At 50.0% G+C, this 15,768-nt stretch overlaps 1 protein-coding gene and 1 long non-coding RNA gene across 5 annotated transcripts in view; one reads left to right on the top strand and one right to left on the bottom strand.

Moving 5' to 3' along the window:
- Nucleotides 1-2,220: 2,220 nt before the first annotated feature.
- LOC134176080 (uncharacterized) lies at nucleotides 2,221-6,864 on the bottom strand. Its single transcript, XR_009969242.1, has 2 exons — nucleotides 6,670-6,864; nucleotides 2,221-3,989 (listed from the first exon to the last, which is right to left on the bottom strand). It is a non-coding gene; the product is annotated as an uncharacterized LOC134176080 (long non-coding RNA).
- A 16-nt stretch (nucleotides 6,865-6,880) lies between these two features.
- CTDSPL2 (CTD small phosphatase like 2) overlaps nucleotides 6,881-15,768 on the top strand; it is a 34,744-nt gene continuing 25,856 nt past the window's right edge. The window contains exon 1 of one of the 4 annotated variants that reach the window (XM_062642713.1): nucleotides 6,881-7,133. The gene's annotated coding sequence lies outside the window, so the exon portion shown is untranslated. Of the gene's footprint in view, nucleotides 7,134-7,802; nucleotides 7,894-10,808; nucleotides 11,085-13,521; nucleotides 13,546-15,768 lie in introns of those variants that run through there. The other 3 variants (XM_062642715.1, XM_062642714.1, XM_062642712.1) reach the window with 3 other exon arrangements.

The raw sequence follows: 15,768 nt of genomic DNA, 5'->3' as shown, positions 1-15,768 counted from the left end.
CGGCCACCCAGTGATCCATCTGTGCTCAGGAGCCACTTAACAGTTCTTCACACGTGGAGCCATTACCACAGTTCTCACCCAACCCCTACTGCCCCTCCTTTGAGGGGGGTGGAGGCCTGAAGAGGTGACACAAGTGTGATAGTGCAGAACAGCATGTGTTGAACACAACCCAACCAATGCCTGTTTCTCTAACAGAGGGTGAACAAACACCACCTCACCTTTAAAAGCATTAGTTTGAAACAGTCACTGCTCTGCTGACTCTCATGAGGGTACCCAGCCAAGGGCCAGGCTCTGCTCAGCACCACTGGCTGTGTTCATGAGTGAAAGTGCTGAACGTGTCAGGTTTTGGTTTATAAATGGGATTGAGGTCCCTGTGCCGAGCCCGTACCCGTTTCCATGGAAATGGCAGCACACAAAACCTCTCCACATTCCCGAGCAAGCGACTTCCACATCTGCTTCCCCCAAAGCACCAGCCAGACTCTGACACGAAACTGGCTCCCGTGTTGGGTGGGACTGGTTCACACAAGGAATCAAACACGGCTCCTCACCACAACAGCTCAGAGACTTCCCAACGACAGACCTGGAGCTGAAGGAAAAGGGGGGAAGCATCAGCCGCTGGGTTGTGACTGCACTGGAGAACTTGGAATGATGTCAGTTGTTGCATGACCACACAGAAGGGAACGGGCTTCTCCAGGCAGAGATCCGGCCCTCTGCTGCGGTGCTGGAACATGGGAGCTCCTGAGCTACGGGCTCCTACGTGCCCAAACCAAGGAGGGATGGAAGCTGCACGGGCTCAACAGCTGTTACATGTGGTGTGAAGTGTGAGGACAGCCAACAGCCTCGTCCTCTGAGGGACAAGGAGCACAGCCCCGGCCTTGGTACCCAGGGGGCTAATGGGGATATTCAACCAGGGCAGCCCGTGGCAGCAGGGTGAGCTGCTTTGAACACACTGAATTATCTGCGTCCATGTAAACACCAGCATCTCTGCCCATTTTCTAATTAAAGAACAGCAGCGTTGTACAGCCTTAAAGCACAGACCAGGCAGAAACTCATGAACATGCACCTGGCTGAGGAAAATACCACATTCCTCCACCACCCAGAGCTGGTACCATATCAAAGGCCAAGAAAACTCTTGCAATTGTCCCATTTCCTCAGGATTTCAAATGCAAAACTATGGAGCAAACCACCTCTGCATAAAGAACCAAACCTGCCACCCCCATTACAAAGGGCTGTACTGGAAAAGCACTCCCAGGCCGCGTAAATGAATGATGAGGTGCCAAAACGGTTTGCCCAAGGTTAAACTAAGAAACTACGTATTCCTGAGTCGGTTTTGATCCGGCAGCGCTTTGGGTTTATGCCCAGCCCCGAAGAGAAACCTGATGTGAAGAGGCATTAGCATACAAATGGGCTCCAAGCTTCCTTAGCTTATGCAAGTGTTGCTCCATTGCAGCTCAGATCAATCAGGTTGCTGAAAATCAGAGAATAAATCTGTGTTCCAGTTTAAAACACGGGTCCTCCCCTGTACCTCAGAGGTACGCACGGAACTTGAAGCTGATAAAGGCTGAGCTTGCTGAGGAGGGGAAAAATCCTCCCACCAACCAGAATTCACTTCATGTCCTCTCTGCCAGTTTTCCCCACCTCCTCCCCGCTTCCATGGCCCTTCCTCTCCCCCCCACAAAAAAAGGATTGGGAGGAAACTAACTACTGATAATGCTAAATACTCCATTTGCCTCTTAAGATGATTAGATAATTTGACTCAGTCTTTGAATGTAGTTAAGCGTGAAACCAGAGGGGTTCATCCTGCCAGGGGGAAACCTCAGCACAGGCACGGCCACATGGCTCCAAGTATCTCTGTAACACAGAACAAAACAGCAAGTCAAGGACGCTGCTGCCGAGGCTGAAGGATGAGATGCAGGCACCTGCAGGGAGAAATGACTCCGTTTACTCCAGCTCCTCCCAGCTGTCCCACCTTGTGGTTTGCAGTACGCAGCTTTGCTGAGGCTTTCCCAAAGTCACACGGATCCCACAAAAGCCAAGGCTTGCCATTGAGCCTGGTTTACTTTAAACATTTGGAAACCCAAAGGAGCTGATGGTGATCTCCCAGCAAAAGGTAAAACCGGCTCCATGTGAAACAGATCAAACCCAACCACAGCCTTCAGGATTTTAGCAGCTGCAAAGAGCATTCTGCTTCAAAGTGACCAGATGGAAATGGACACTGAATAGCTAATGGTGTACTTTATTAAATCTCATCATTTCACATTTCCATACAGCCAAACCCATCAACAGTGAAAAACCCAAAGCCTGCAGAACAAAAGCTCTCTCCTAAGCAAGTGTTTGGCAACAGAACATTGTTTTTGGTGAATCACACCACGATGCACCTGGAAAATAGGCTGACTACACCTGACACATGTCACCATCTGCTTCTGCTTCACCTTAGCACTGACACACGCAGGAGACCCTCTGCATGAACTCAGTTATAACATGCTACATTGAATCTCCTCCCCCATCCAGTGTGGCTTGCCCAAGGCCAAACCAGTGCTAAAAGAGGAAGAGGAGCCAGGTCTTTGTCTGTCACTTGATGTACACCCACGATCAGGCACTTCTCTGCACACGTAACTGTTCCCTGCTCACTTCAAGCTCTCCTGGATTTGCCTGAACAAGTGTGGTGCGAACTGGTGGTTGTGGAGAACCCGCCACCGCTCCACAAGTTCACTCCTTCGAGGATCTTACTGCAACTAAAGGATTTACCCGCCCCCAACAGAGCACAGCAAAAGCAATTCCTTCAACTTCCACATGCCACCAGAAAAGCCCAGGTTTCAGCTGAACTCCTGACATTGTGTTACTCAAAACACAGTGTGCATCAACGCTGGATGCACATCCTCAAAGCAGTGAATCAACAAAAGTGATTAAGAGCTGTCCAAATGTTCTTACATGTTCCCAAGGGAAGAGAATTTAAGTGCTGGAGTGTACAAAAGGTTTTGCTCTATATATTTCATACAACTGTTTTCTTTACGTATTGGAGGAAAGCTGCATCAAAAAATGCTGGTTTACTTGAAATAAGTTCCTTGAGGTCCCGAATTCGTCACAGATTCCATTTCACTGTTCAACACCAGCCTCTGAAAAAACATCTGTACCTGGCAAATAACTACTTTACCTGTATTGTGGAGAATTCCAGCATGCCACAAATCCAGCTGTCACCTGCAGTCCTTACTCCAGGATACATACGGAACTTAAAGTAACCTGGGATCCAAGTATGGAACTTTCAGTTAAACCTTAAGTAACCTGGGACCTTTCCTGGTGGAGAAAGATGAGAATATTGAATAGGATCAAAACATCTTGCCACAGTTAACTAGGAAATGTGAGATTGGTGCATCACACCACTGTGGAGAAACAGCAGTGCTCTGCACTAGCTAGAGCTTCCCAGCTCACTCCAGGACTCGGGAGACCAAGTTATTTCTCTAGTATAGCACTGGACCAAATAAAATAGAAAGGAAAAAATCCCAAAGCAAAGAAACAAACCCCCCAAACCCACCCACCCACCTGGTCTATGTCTATTGACTGGAATGCAGTGGAATTTTCAGGCCAGCCAGAAACAGAGTGATGGTATTTATGCAAGAACTTCATGCCAGTGCAAACCCCATAACATTCTAACGCCTCAGCCTCTATTAAACTCCAGCCACACTAGGGTTCCCAGTGTGGATACCCCTCAGTTTAACCTCCTAAAGCTGGCCACTTGCGGGTGTTCATTTCTATTCCCACAGGATTGTTTCATGATCAAACATGTGCTAGATCAAACACACATAAAGGTTCACTTAAAGCTGTGCTTGCCTTGGTTTCTGTCGGGGGATATGGTGCCATCTGAATCCTGACTCCCATCAGCAGGATTATCAGCAGTGCGAACAGGGAGTCTCTGGCTGGACACATTGGATCCCAGCCGTCACAGCCTGGGAGCTGCTTCTCATTTCAGGGAGGCACAGGGCTCTGTTTACCTGGTGAACAAAATTAATTCCCCTCAGATAAGCAAAGAAACAACAAATACCGGGAATAGGTAATTTAAGGAATATAAACCCAGACAAGAACTGGTTTGTTTATACAACAGCTCTCAGTCTGTCACAGCTGCTTTCAGTTTAGCCAAATAAACTGCACCGAACCACTGTACTCAAAGCGCGAAGCATCCCTGCAACAAGGATGGGGAGATACCAGAGAAATCTTAAAGGAAGAGTCTTAACCCCCACATTACTCAGGGAATCAAACCTTTTTCACCTGAAAAAGAAAAGGTAAGGCAAGGTTTAGAGTTTTAGCTTATGGAAAAGAACTCGGAGGGACAATGTGATCCCTGCACACGGGTCCTGACACACAGAGGACTCCAGCAGTGCATTCTTGCTGTGAAGCACTGCATGGCAAACCAGAACCTGAAATGAAATACATCCTCTAACTGCAGGTATCTGAAATACCAGAGAAACTGGTGAACTCACCAGCACTTGATCTCAACGACAGGGACGTTGCTCTAAAGCACATCAGCTTACATGAGCATATAAACACAAAGCCAATGGATCAGCAAGACTTGTGCGGGGGGGGAAAGGTGAGAGGGAATTATAAAACCTCGGTGAGTGGCCCTTCCAATGAACATTCCGGGTACACCATCTCAGGGGTGCCCAACGTCCTGGCAACTACACATCCTTCCCTTCAGTTTCTCTGTAAAGTGAGGAAGATACACACCTAGAACACCTCAGACAGAGAGCCTGAAACCCACTGCCAGGGGAAACCCCACTGCTGCTGAGCCAACTGCACTCTCCAAGCCTCTAACGCTTCCCGTGTCCGCAGGCAGACACGGCGTTATGCAGCCTTTTGCCGTTTCACACACTGAAGAGCTGATGCTCTTCCCCTGCTACCCGCTCCACTGTGGGGAGCGGGTTACAGCAGGCAGCCCTCTGAACTCTTGCCTTCACAGCACTGCCCATCAGCAATAGGATTTCACATGTTCCCACCTGGCATGTGGCTCCCAGCCCTGCTGGTCCAGCCCCCTTCCTGACATAGCTCAGCACCAGGTAACACAGTGAGAGCACAACACCTCTGCAGAAGGTAGGCTTTAATATTCTGTATCTCAGAGAAGTACAACTCGTACCCACAGAGATGAGTTTGAACCCTCAGTCATAGGCTTTAATCTCTCCTCTGAAGGGTTTTTGGCTCTCATTATAAATGCACGCAGCTGGTTTGTTGTTCACACACAGCTCTGCTTACTTCAGATCCTGCTGAAGGATTTCCCCTGGCAGCCACTTTCCTTCTAATTACACACTTTGAGGAAGCATTTCCACCTACCAGTTTTCAGAACTCCTACTTCCTAAGCACCAGTGAATGTCCTTTTAGGTTTACGCCGTGAGCCGAGCCATCGCACAGTTATCCCGCCGTACTTTCCTCTGAAAGGACTGACACCCTTTGGGCAGGTCTAACATGTCCACACTCACCTTTTTCACAGCTGATCGCAGAAAAAACACTCAGATGCTGTGGGTAGTGAGTGTGCTTAGAAATCCTTCACTGCTGTAAAGGAACAAGGCTGCCTGTTCCGAATGAGGAAGGCACTGTTCCACTGCCTCCTTATTCCCTCTTTCCTTAGGAAGCTGGGGTAAAATTAGCTTTATGTCTTCTGCTAAAGAATACAGAGTCCTGTGTTAGAATTCTTAACCAAATCTTGGCTTTGCAGCTGCAGATGTGGTTCAGTTTAACAAGCCAATAAATGTTTGAAGTGATTACAGAGCTGGGACTGCCATAATATGACCCAGCTAAGAAGAGAGTCAACGGGTAGTAGAACAGGAAACAGACAGCACCTGCGTGGGGTTCTGCCTACTGCTAAGTTAGGGAATGAGGATACAAGCTACTTCTGTAAAAACATGCCATTCTGAGCAGCACCTTGAGGAGTTATCCTAATGTAACAGGCTTTAACCTAAGAGCTGAAGAGTCCGGTTTAAAAAGCTTCATGGACAAAAGCGATCCCCAACAGAAAGAAAAATCAAATCTACAGGTTCGGCAGGGTTCCCATTACACAGCTAAACCTCGCTACATCCTCTTAAAACTTCGCTGAATGAGACGGTCAAGCTACTTCATTAAGTCATTCAACCGCTAAAGCCCGCAGCATCCTCGACACTTCACACGGAAAAGGCTGCCTAAACAACACAACAGAACAAAGAGAAAGTGGAACTAGAACTTCACTCTACGCCCCGCTGGGGCTTCCAACAGCCGCTCAAACCGCAGAACCAGCGCTGCCTGCGCTTGGAAGAGATGAGCCCGGAACGCGAGCGGCAGCTCCGGCCGGGAACCAGCCCCGAGGGAAGGCCGGGCCCGGCCGGCCGGGGAAGGGAGGGAAGCGGCCCCTGACCGGGGGCTGCCTCCCCCGGGGCCGCCCGCCCCTCCGGCTGCAGCGGCCGCGACCACCCCTCCCGCCGCTTCCCGCCGCGCCGCTTCCTCCCCGGGGAGCGCAGGGAAGCTCCTCCCGGCCGCAGCCGCGCCGCCCCTCCGGGGAACGCTCCCTCCCGGGGGCCGCCAGCGGCGGCTTCCCCTCGCCTGGGGCGCCCCAGCGGGAGCGCGGCCGCCCCCCGCACCTCACTGCGCGGCCGCCCGCGTCCCCCCTCCCCGTGCTCCGCGGGGCCCCGCAGCGCTCGCCCCTCGCCTCACCTCAGGGGCCGCGGGCGGGCGGCTCGGCCCGGCGCCAACAGAGCGAGGCGGCCGCCGCTGCGCCGTGTGAGGTACCCTGGGTCCCGGCGCCCGAAGCGCAGCCTCCCGGTCCCGGCGGCGGCTCCCGGCCCGGGGAACAGGCGGCCGGACCCCCTCCCGCCGCCTCGGGGCGCCGCTCCCCGCGCCAGGCCCCGGCTTCCCTCCTTCCCGGCCTGCCCCGGCGCCGCCGTCCCCGGGCCCCCCGCCCCCGGCCGGGCTGCGCCTGCGCGGCGGCCCCTCTCCCCATCCGGGTCCCTCCGTGCGGTGTAGCAGGTCGGTAGGCGGGAAATGGCGACTGGCTGCTGAGCGGCGGCGGAGCGCGGAGCCCCGGCGGCGGTGTAAACAGAGCGGAGCCCGCGCGGCCCGGCCCTGCCGCCGGGAGCCCGGACACCGGGGCCCTGCTCCCCGGCACCCCGCACCCGCAGGTAAGCGACGCGGCGGCTCGGGCAGCGCGGGGTCCCAGCCCGGGATCAGGTGGGAGGGCGAGGGGTGGCCGCTACGGAGTGACCGGCGGGAGCCTCCCCTCAGGGCCTGCCCCGCGGCGAGCCCCTGCGCCCCGCGGCCCCGGCCGTCCTCCGGCGGCGCTCTGCTGCCTGCGGAGACACCCCGTCCCTGCCCGCTCAACCTCCCCGCGCCGGCCGCGGAGGCCGGACAGCCCCGGCCGCGCCGGAGCGGCGGCGCAGCCCGCCCGGGCCAGCCCCCTGCCCCCGGAGGAGCGGGCGGCTCGGCTGTCACCCCCGCGCCGACACCCCCCGCCTCCCCCTCTAGGCCGAGGCCTGCGGAGCGCCTCCGCCTCCCGGCCGCCCCCCGTCCCGTCCCGTCCCGCCGCCCCGTCCCATTCCTCGCCGCGGGGGCTGCGTTGTGTGCGCCGGGGGCGCGTCCGGGCCGGGTCGGGCTGGCTCAGGGGGCGTAGCTCCGCGGGCTCCATCCCGGCCCCTGCTGCGCACGGGCGGGCCGAGCCCGGCTCCGCGGAGCGAGCGCGCAGGACGCGCCTGTTGCTGGCGGCAGCGCTGGACGCGCCTGTCAGCGGCTCCGGGGGGGGAGACCCCGGGCGGCGGACACCAACTTCGCGTGCTGTCACTCGTGAGGTGGGGCCGGCGGCCGTGCTGTGCCGGTAACGTGCGGGACCACCGCCATCTCAGCCCGGTATTGGCTTCCCTGTCAACACCGGGAACGCGGCGTAAGGTATTGGCATGTTGCATGCCGCATTGATTGTCTGCTCGCTTACTAAGGAGGACTGTGCAGCCTGTTGCTCGATTTTATGGTACTTGGGAGCGCGTGAGAGGACAGGTCTTAGTGTTTCTTTGTGGCTGTTCTGGTGAGCTTCAGCCTAGGCTATTTCTTCCTCCGTGATGATGGTTGTAGCACTTGCTCTGATCCCAAGCCCGTTGTGTCTGGTGGGGTTTTTCATCGTCTTCAGTTGCTTGTGATGCGCTTCACAAAGTAATTTTGAGATTGTAGTTATTGCCTTTGCCTTTCTTGATAAGTTTCCACTGTTCCAATACATTAGTCTGTGAAGAGGATCTCTAAGTGTAACTATTCCTCTGTTGCCTTCGATGAGTCGCAGCCTCTTTTGCCATTTCTCCATCAGTAAAATGGGGATAATAATACCTCAGAGAGTTGTTATACAAAGTAGTTAATGTTTGTAGAGGGCTTAAAAGACCTAAGTGTTATTAATTAAGCCCCATGACACATTAAGGTAACAGTTAGCGAACCAGGTTTACACATGGATGAACCGAGGCAGGAAGAGATTATGATTTAGCTGGAGTAACATATTGGATCTGTGACAATAGGAGAAAACAAGTTGTAACTACTTCATGCTGTAGGCACAAGCGAACCGTTCTGTTTAACAGATAAGTTTCCAAGATTATTTGCCTCTCCCTCACTCCCCCCTTCCAATTTCAAGCTTTTCTGCTTGAGGAGGGTTTGCCTGTGTGACTTCCAGTTGACTGGATAGCTCCAAGGACACTTGTGGCTTGCCCACTTGAAAGTGTTTCAGCAGTTTCCATAACAAGATATATGTTCTAGGACGCAGGCCAAATCCCAACTTAAATTCCATAAAACATTCTCCACTTTTCCCCTGAAAACATTGTGTGGAACTTAGTTAAGACTTGATCCTGTTCCAGTTGGTGGAGTACGCACTGAAGCTGACATTCCTGCTTCCTTTGAGAAAGTTCTGTAGTTAGCGAACAAATTCCCTTGTCAGTGTGTCCCGGAGATTTAATGGCACAGTTGGATCACTTCTCCACCCGTGGAAACACCCCACAAATGCTGGAGCTGGACTTGGGTTTTCATCATTTAAAAGTAGTTTTCCACCTTCAGACTTCCACCACAAGTGCTGATAACTCCACGCTGATGTGACCACTGCTGAGGGCTGAGGAGCATTAAGCAGTTAAAAAGAAAAGAGCCTGATGAATTCAAAAGGAAACGTAGTCTTCATCTTATGGAGTTTTTCCATGCTGTACTGCCTTTTCTTTTCTTTGATCACTTGTTGTGCTGCTGAGGTCGACACCAGCAAAAACAGTGCTTGCAGGAGACTTTGAGAATCACGTTTTCTATGCAAATATTTCATTCCTGTGGAAGAAGCTTTTTCCATAGGTATAAGTGGAATAATAACTTGGAATGGTCGCCTATTTTTGTAAGAACAGGTACTGACAGTCAAACAGAATTATTTTGGCAAGAGCTCGCCAGGAAAGCTTGAGCAGGGGGGTTGAGGTGACCTCCTGAGTTCCCTTCCAACCTCCACCATTCCAGGAGTCCGTAAAAGCAGGATGTGTGGAGTAGGGCTGGAATTCACCAGAAGTTCAGAATTCATGTGCATTTCTAGACACACGTGTGCTCCGAGAGGAGCTTGTGATTTCTTGCCCTTTTGAAGGAGTATCTGGAAGTTCCAAGACATCATTGTCATAGTTGCAAGATCCCAGCTGGAGCCAGTGGGACTGTATAACTCTTAACACTGCCTCTCCCAGGGTATGGGTTTGCAGCTTTCCCTGTTCAAACCCCGTGCAAGTCCTTCCCCATCCGTGTGGTTTCAGCCTCGTCCCCGCAGGGGAGCCAGTTCTATCTGTGATGGTTTTTGACTTGGATCATGTCCCCATAGGACTATTAAGATCATCCCAGATTCAAAGGCTCCCCCCCACACACACACACACTTCCCCTGCCACTGCATCCTTATTCCATACTTTCTCAGGAACATTCCTCTCTGTCAAGTGCCTTTCTGATTCATTACTGTGACTAGATCAGATATGATGGTTCTTACTCCTATTAGCCCAGAAAGTAAAGGACTAAGTCTGAATGAAATTCTTTCATTTGCTGGAAGCTTCCATTACCACTAAGTGTTGGCACCAACCTCTTGTAAATTTTAAATGGGAGCTTGTTTTCCATCTCTTGCATATGAAAAGTTCCTTTGATGTTTATAGATCCCAGTTAAGTCTTCAGGAAATGCACATACCCACCTGAAGTGCCCAGCTGATGCATCAATCCCGGATTGCAGTGTTTAGAGCCAGACTCTTTAAATTGAACCACACTGCTGCTCCTGTAAGGGAGCTGTAAGCTCTTTCCAGGCTCGTTTAAAAGAGGAGCTGTCTCAGGGAGAGGGTTTGGTGGTGTCAGACCCAAATGAACACGGGTTAATTTGCTCAAGTGCAGAGTTGAGTGCAGTGTGGTGCATCTCTTCTGGCTGTTCAGAGGAGAAGCTCCCATAGCGCGAGGTACCCTGCAGCCAATGCAGCGTGCTGTTTGCAGGCTGAGCTGCCTCCATGGCCATTATTTAGTGTTCTAGAAAAATAAATATTTTACATTCAGAGATGAAGACATTTTCAATAGCACTTGAAAAATTAAGTGTGAAATCATCCACATCTAAAGCAATCAGTCTCAGGGGCTGGATAGTGGCTTCCCAGTTGGCAGTCTTAACTTGGTGTAAATAGATGACTTCCCAATCAGATCAGTTTCAGTAATTACTTTGATTAGTAACTGAAGGTCCTCTTCACTACAGAGAAGTTCTTTCATTGCACCTCCTGATCCCAGGAAAATACTTATCAGGACAATCTGGTGCAAGCAAGTAATGAGTTGAGTGTCAAGTAATGAGCTGAGTGTCACCACTGCCAGCCCCACCAGCTGTGTGATCACATACTGGTCCTCGTTGCCTCAGTTTCACTGCATGATGGGTCAGTATTTGTGGTGATGCTGTGGTCTGTGGACAAGGGGAGAGGATGGGCAGCCGCTGGAGGACAGGCTTAATCCAGCAGCCACATTGGGTTCTGCTGTATTGTGACATAAGAAATCCACCTCCCCGTGGGGAAATGTTTGAGAGCTCAACCCCATCAGAGCACCATGCACCTGGCTAAGAAAGACCCTGAAGGGCAGCTGGCTAGCTGGTGAGTTCAGTGCAATGAGGGTGCTCAGCCCACTGCGGGGTGGGGATGCCTGAGGTGCATGTGTAAGAGGGTGGATACTGGAGGGTGCCCAAATCCTGTGTGCAGTCAGAGCTTCTTTCTGTTGGGTGAGGAGTCTGGTTAGAAGACATAAAACACCACATAAAGTTACACCACTACAATAAATATGCAAGTATAACATTATAATGAAAGTAAGGTTAACTAGAAGGGGCTGTTCACTGCCTCTGGAAAATAAGGTGTGCATGCTTAAAGTAGTACAATGCTAAAAAGTGGATCCTGCTATTTATTGCCAAAGTGCCAAGTGTTAGGAGAAAAAAAAAATCTGACTGGAAGACGTTTGGATTAGAATTTACCTATAAATAAATTACTTTATTTTATATACACAACCACACGCAGTGGCAGCACAGCAGGAGTGTCATTATCGGCAGCGTGAGGCTCAGAAGGTGATACTGCAGGGCACATTGGCATCCTTGAAGCCTCGTATGCAAGGAAAGGAACCTGTCCTTGTTTAGGAATAGCTAATTTACGTTAATAAATGAACAGGAACTCCCATCAAATCAGAGCAGTTGTTGGAAGCTTCAGCTGCCCTGATTCAGTGTAAATCATAACTGTTTACTTGAGGCCATTCTAAACATGATTGCTTTGATTCACCCTGTATTTTAGAAGGTGCTAATTAGCAGAAGGCAGGTAATTCAATCTAAGGATTAGACTATCCCACAAGGACTTCCCTGGCACAGCCATACCAGCCTAGTTAGTGGTAAAACCCCTACACAGAGGGGTTCCTTTGGGCAGCACGAGTTGTACTTGCATGCACTGGGAGGCTTGCAGCCCTAGCTGTGGGTGACTAGGGAAAACCAGTATTGGCCCTTCCTTTCACATTTCTAACAGGCAGCATTTGGTTTAGACACAGTCCAATGTAGATTTCCTCAGTCTAGATAGAGCTTCAGAAACACTCAGTATTTCCTGCTTGGTACCTGGGGGCTGAAGATGCTAGGACAGACAGTCTAATACAGGTGAACTTATTTCTTACCCCTGTGGTGGGATCCTCATCCACTGTAGTTTCCTCTAGGCTCTTTCTTCTGTAGTTTACGTCTTATATCTGGTGTTTTTGAAGTATTCACTGTTTCAGGAAGGAGTGGGCTGGCTCTGAAGGTTCCGTGGTCTCCTTTGTCCTCAATTCATTTCCCAGTACCCTTTTCAAAAGAGATAGCACTACCCGAGTTGCTTCTTGTTTCTCCCTTTCCTAGGTACCTCTCTCACTTTACTGTCCTGGGGGAGCTCATTTAGGTGCAGCAGGCTTCCTTTTATCTGAAATAATGCCTTTGGGCTGTGGTGCCATGCCTGGTCACCTGAGTCAAATCCATCACCTGGGGGGAGATAAATCCTGTAGGTGAGGGCTCAGCTTGTTCTCTTGAATGTGTGGCTGTGCTGCAGTCCTGTATCTGTGTCTGTCTGTTCCTGAGAAATGATGAAGAAGAGCATCTGTTAGCAGTTAAGAAATAAATTAGGAGTGTAAGAGCAAGTTAGTTATTAGTAGTTACATGGGCAGTGATTATATTTCTGTGTTTGCTAAAGGGAAGCTTAGTATGGACTGAAGGTTTAAGGTATGTTTTTGGGTGAGGGGTGGGAGGTACAGATAGCAGAAATATCTGTGAGAACATTAAAGGTACTTTAATATTTGACTTGTGGGCTTGGTGTAGCTAGATTTAAATATAGGATGTTTGATTGAATTACCTATCTCAATTTATTTGACACCTTAAACTCTCATCAAGACCAAGTAGTTGTAATTAAATCACTTTAAATACACTTGGGAAAGCTGGTGCATTTTGCATATCAAGACAGAACTGAGGAATATTAAAGAAGAAAACAAGAAACATAATGGAAATTTGATACTTTTAATACTTAAAAATATAGATTTAGAAGAAGCTTTTGAAGACTTCAGTGTAGCTGCAGTGATACTCAAGCAGCTGTAGCTACTGGATGTAGAGTTCCTTAATTTTATGTTCCTGGGGACTGGAAAGCTTACTAGCACTCTTAAGAGAAAAGTCTTTGAAAGCTCAGTTGGAGAAATGGGCTCTGTACATACAGATCAGGTGAAGAGGTGTCATGTTTAATTACCCTCTTGAAGATGATTCTCTTTTGATACAAGCTGGGTTTATTATGTACCTGGAAAATGTTTGATAATGTTCACCCTCAAAGGTCCTGAGTCAGTTAATGTAATAGGGTTCCAAACCATAAAATAGCTTAAGACTAGAAAATAACCACTTGTCATCAGTGGTCCACGCTTGCAATGGTAGGAAGTTTATTCAAGCAGATTGCTCTTTGTACTGTCTCCTCTTCATGTGTTTTCTGTTCCCTTTTAGCTCAGGTACTGCGAGGTTAGAGGCAAGCCTGTAGTTGTCCATGTGCTGTTTGCTGGACGTTTGGAAGCTCTGTGCCTCAGGTAGCTGAGACTTTGTCAGCATCACGGGGAAAAGGGATGGGCTTTTTTTGTTTGCTGGGTTAGTTTTATTTTTAAACTGAAGTAATCACTGATGAACCCACTACTGTTACATCAGCTTACTCAGAGCGTTGTCAGTCTTCATCTGTATTGTCGAGTACTGTGGTGTGGGAGGAATGGGCCCATAGAATGCGTCTGTTGGTGCCGAGGACCTGATGTCCATGTTGTTTGCATTTCTGGAGGCTTTAATGTGATCTGGTCCTATGTGCTTCAGTGGTTGATGTGTATGCTCCAGTTCAGTTTCAGTCTGAGCACTCCAGGTGATAAGCTGCTTTGTTATGGGCACCCAAGCACTGTAAAAGAGGATGGTAAGAATTGTTTCAAAAGCCCACGCTAGACCCAAACTGAAGAATTGGTGCAGATTTGTGTCAAACATCACTTTGCTTTATGGGAAGGCAGAAGATGCCTCGCCACTTCTAAAGTTTTTGTTTGTGTTAAGCTCCTTGTGAACGGAGAAGCACATGGCGGTAATGGAAGAGGAGATAAATCTGATGCGAAGAGGGGGTGTAAAAGATGGCTAAAAGCCTTCAGTCAACCATCCCAGGATAGAATCAGATTCCGTGAATCTGTGCAGAGTTTCCTGGATGTCTGAGCAGATGCCTTTTCATCTGTTACGTGAGTTCATAGCTCAGCTCTGCTCTTCTCCGTGTGGATAGATGGACACTCCTCATCGGGGTCTGCCCACAGGCTGCTGAGCTAACTTGGTTTGAGATAGGTGCTTGTTTAATCAGGATGGACTTGGTTTATCCTCTGTGTTCAGAGAGTTTAGAAAACTAATTTCTGTGTTATAACATAGGTGAAGCTGAAAGGATGAGAATGATTCCCCACACACACTTTAATGTACAGGTTTTGAAATGTGGGTGCGAGTTTTGACCCCTGTAGTGGACAGGGGCAAAAGATGTTAACCTTCTACATGAATGGTGTGCTCAGCATTTTTCTTCAAACTCTGCTTTTGAGTTATTGTCACGTTGCATCATCAATACCTTGTTAATAAAATAGTCACAAGCTAAAATATTCCAGTTTGTTTGATATTGTTTCTTGAACAGCAGAGTTAGCACAGTCTGTTGCACAGGCTCCATTCCTCTGTGCCTTCCAGCCCTCCTCTCCTGTAATTCTGCCGAGTACCCTGGCTGCAGTGTTTTGGGTACCCCCACCTCCCCTGGAGCCCCTCCTGCAGTGCCTGCACTGGCTTAGCTGATGGCTGTTCTGGGAGTGGGTGTGTGGTTGTTCCTCCACTGCTCAGGCTCTGCTGGGAGCTGGCCTTTGGAGGTAGGCTAGGAAGTGTAGCCAGAGAGGATGTGGGGAAGGGTTGGGCTGGGGCCCTTTGTTGCTTGTTGGAGGTGTTAAAAGGGTCTGACCTACCTACAGAGCGTCTGATTTTCCTTGAGCTTGGAGGAACTTAGTTTGAGATTTCCCTCCTGTGAAATTGGTTGGTGTCTGTCAGTGGGCTCCACGTTTCCCAGGGGAGGACTGGCACACACTTATGGACAGTGCTGTTGTATAAGCCTTATTTTCTCTAGAAACAAGGCTGTAAAATATCAACTGTAACAGAAAAAGCTTGTTCATGTTAATGCTAAGGAATGCAGCCCATCAAAGAGCACAATAAGCAAATGAAACCCATGGCATAAAACACTGTTGCTTAAAAAATCTGTGATGGATAGCCTTAGTTAAAATAACGTGCTGGAAAAGGAAAACTTGAAACCTGAATAGTTTCAGTGATCGCATCAGCACAAGCCCAGCCTCATGCTGATAGTGAAGCAGATGAGGCTGTGCTTCCAAAGCAGCCTGGAGCAGTCAGGCTGCTGCAGTCCCACTGACCAGTCCGTGGTACAGGCCAGGATGTGCTCCTTGGCCTGGAGAGCACACAGTGACACAGGTTGTATCCTCCTGGTGAAGCTCTAAGCAGGGGGACCTCCTCTGTCCTGCCCATAGGGACCAGCTCTCTCCTGTGTATTGCTGTGAGCTGCTCTGAGCCCCATCCAGGAGAGCCCTGTGCCAGCAATACCATCTGACTGTGCCAGAGAGCTGAGCACTGAGCGGTTGTGTTAAGTTCTGCAGTTAGCCACGGGAGGCTGTGGTGCAGCGCGTCACCCCCATGCCATGGGCTTGCTGGTTTACTGCTGTGGCTGTCCTTCCTCCTGCCAGGAGCTGTGTTCCACCTCTTGT

Source organism: Pezoporus occidentalis, unplaced genomic scaffold, assembly GCF_034315485.1.
Source record: "Pezoporus occidentalis ecotype Australia unplaced genomic scaffold, CSIRO_AGI_Poc_V1 ctg72, whole genome shotgun sequence".
Taxonomy (NCBI): domain Eukaryota; kingdom Metazoa; phylum Chordata; class Aves; order Psittaciformes; family Psittacidae; genus Pezoporus; species Pezoporus occidentalis.
This window is presented reverse-complemented; position numbering and strand designations above follow the sequence as displayed.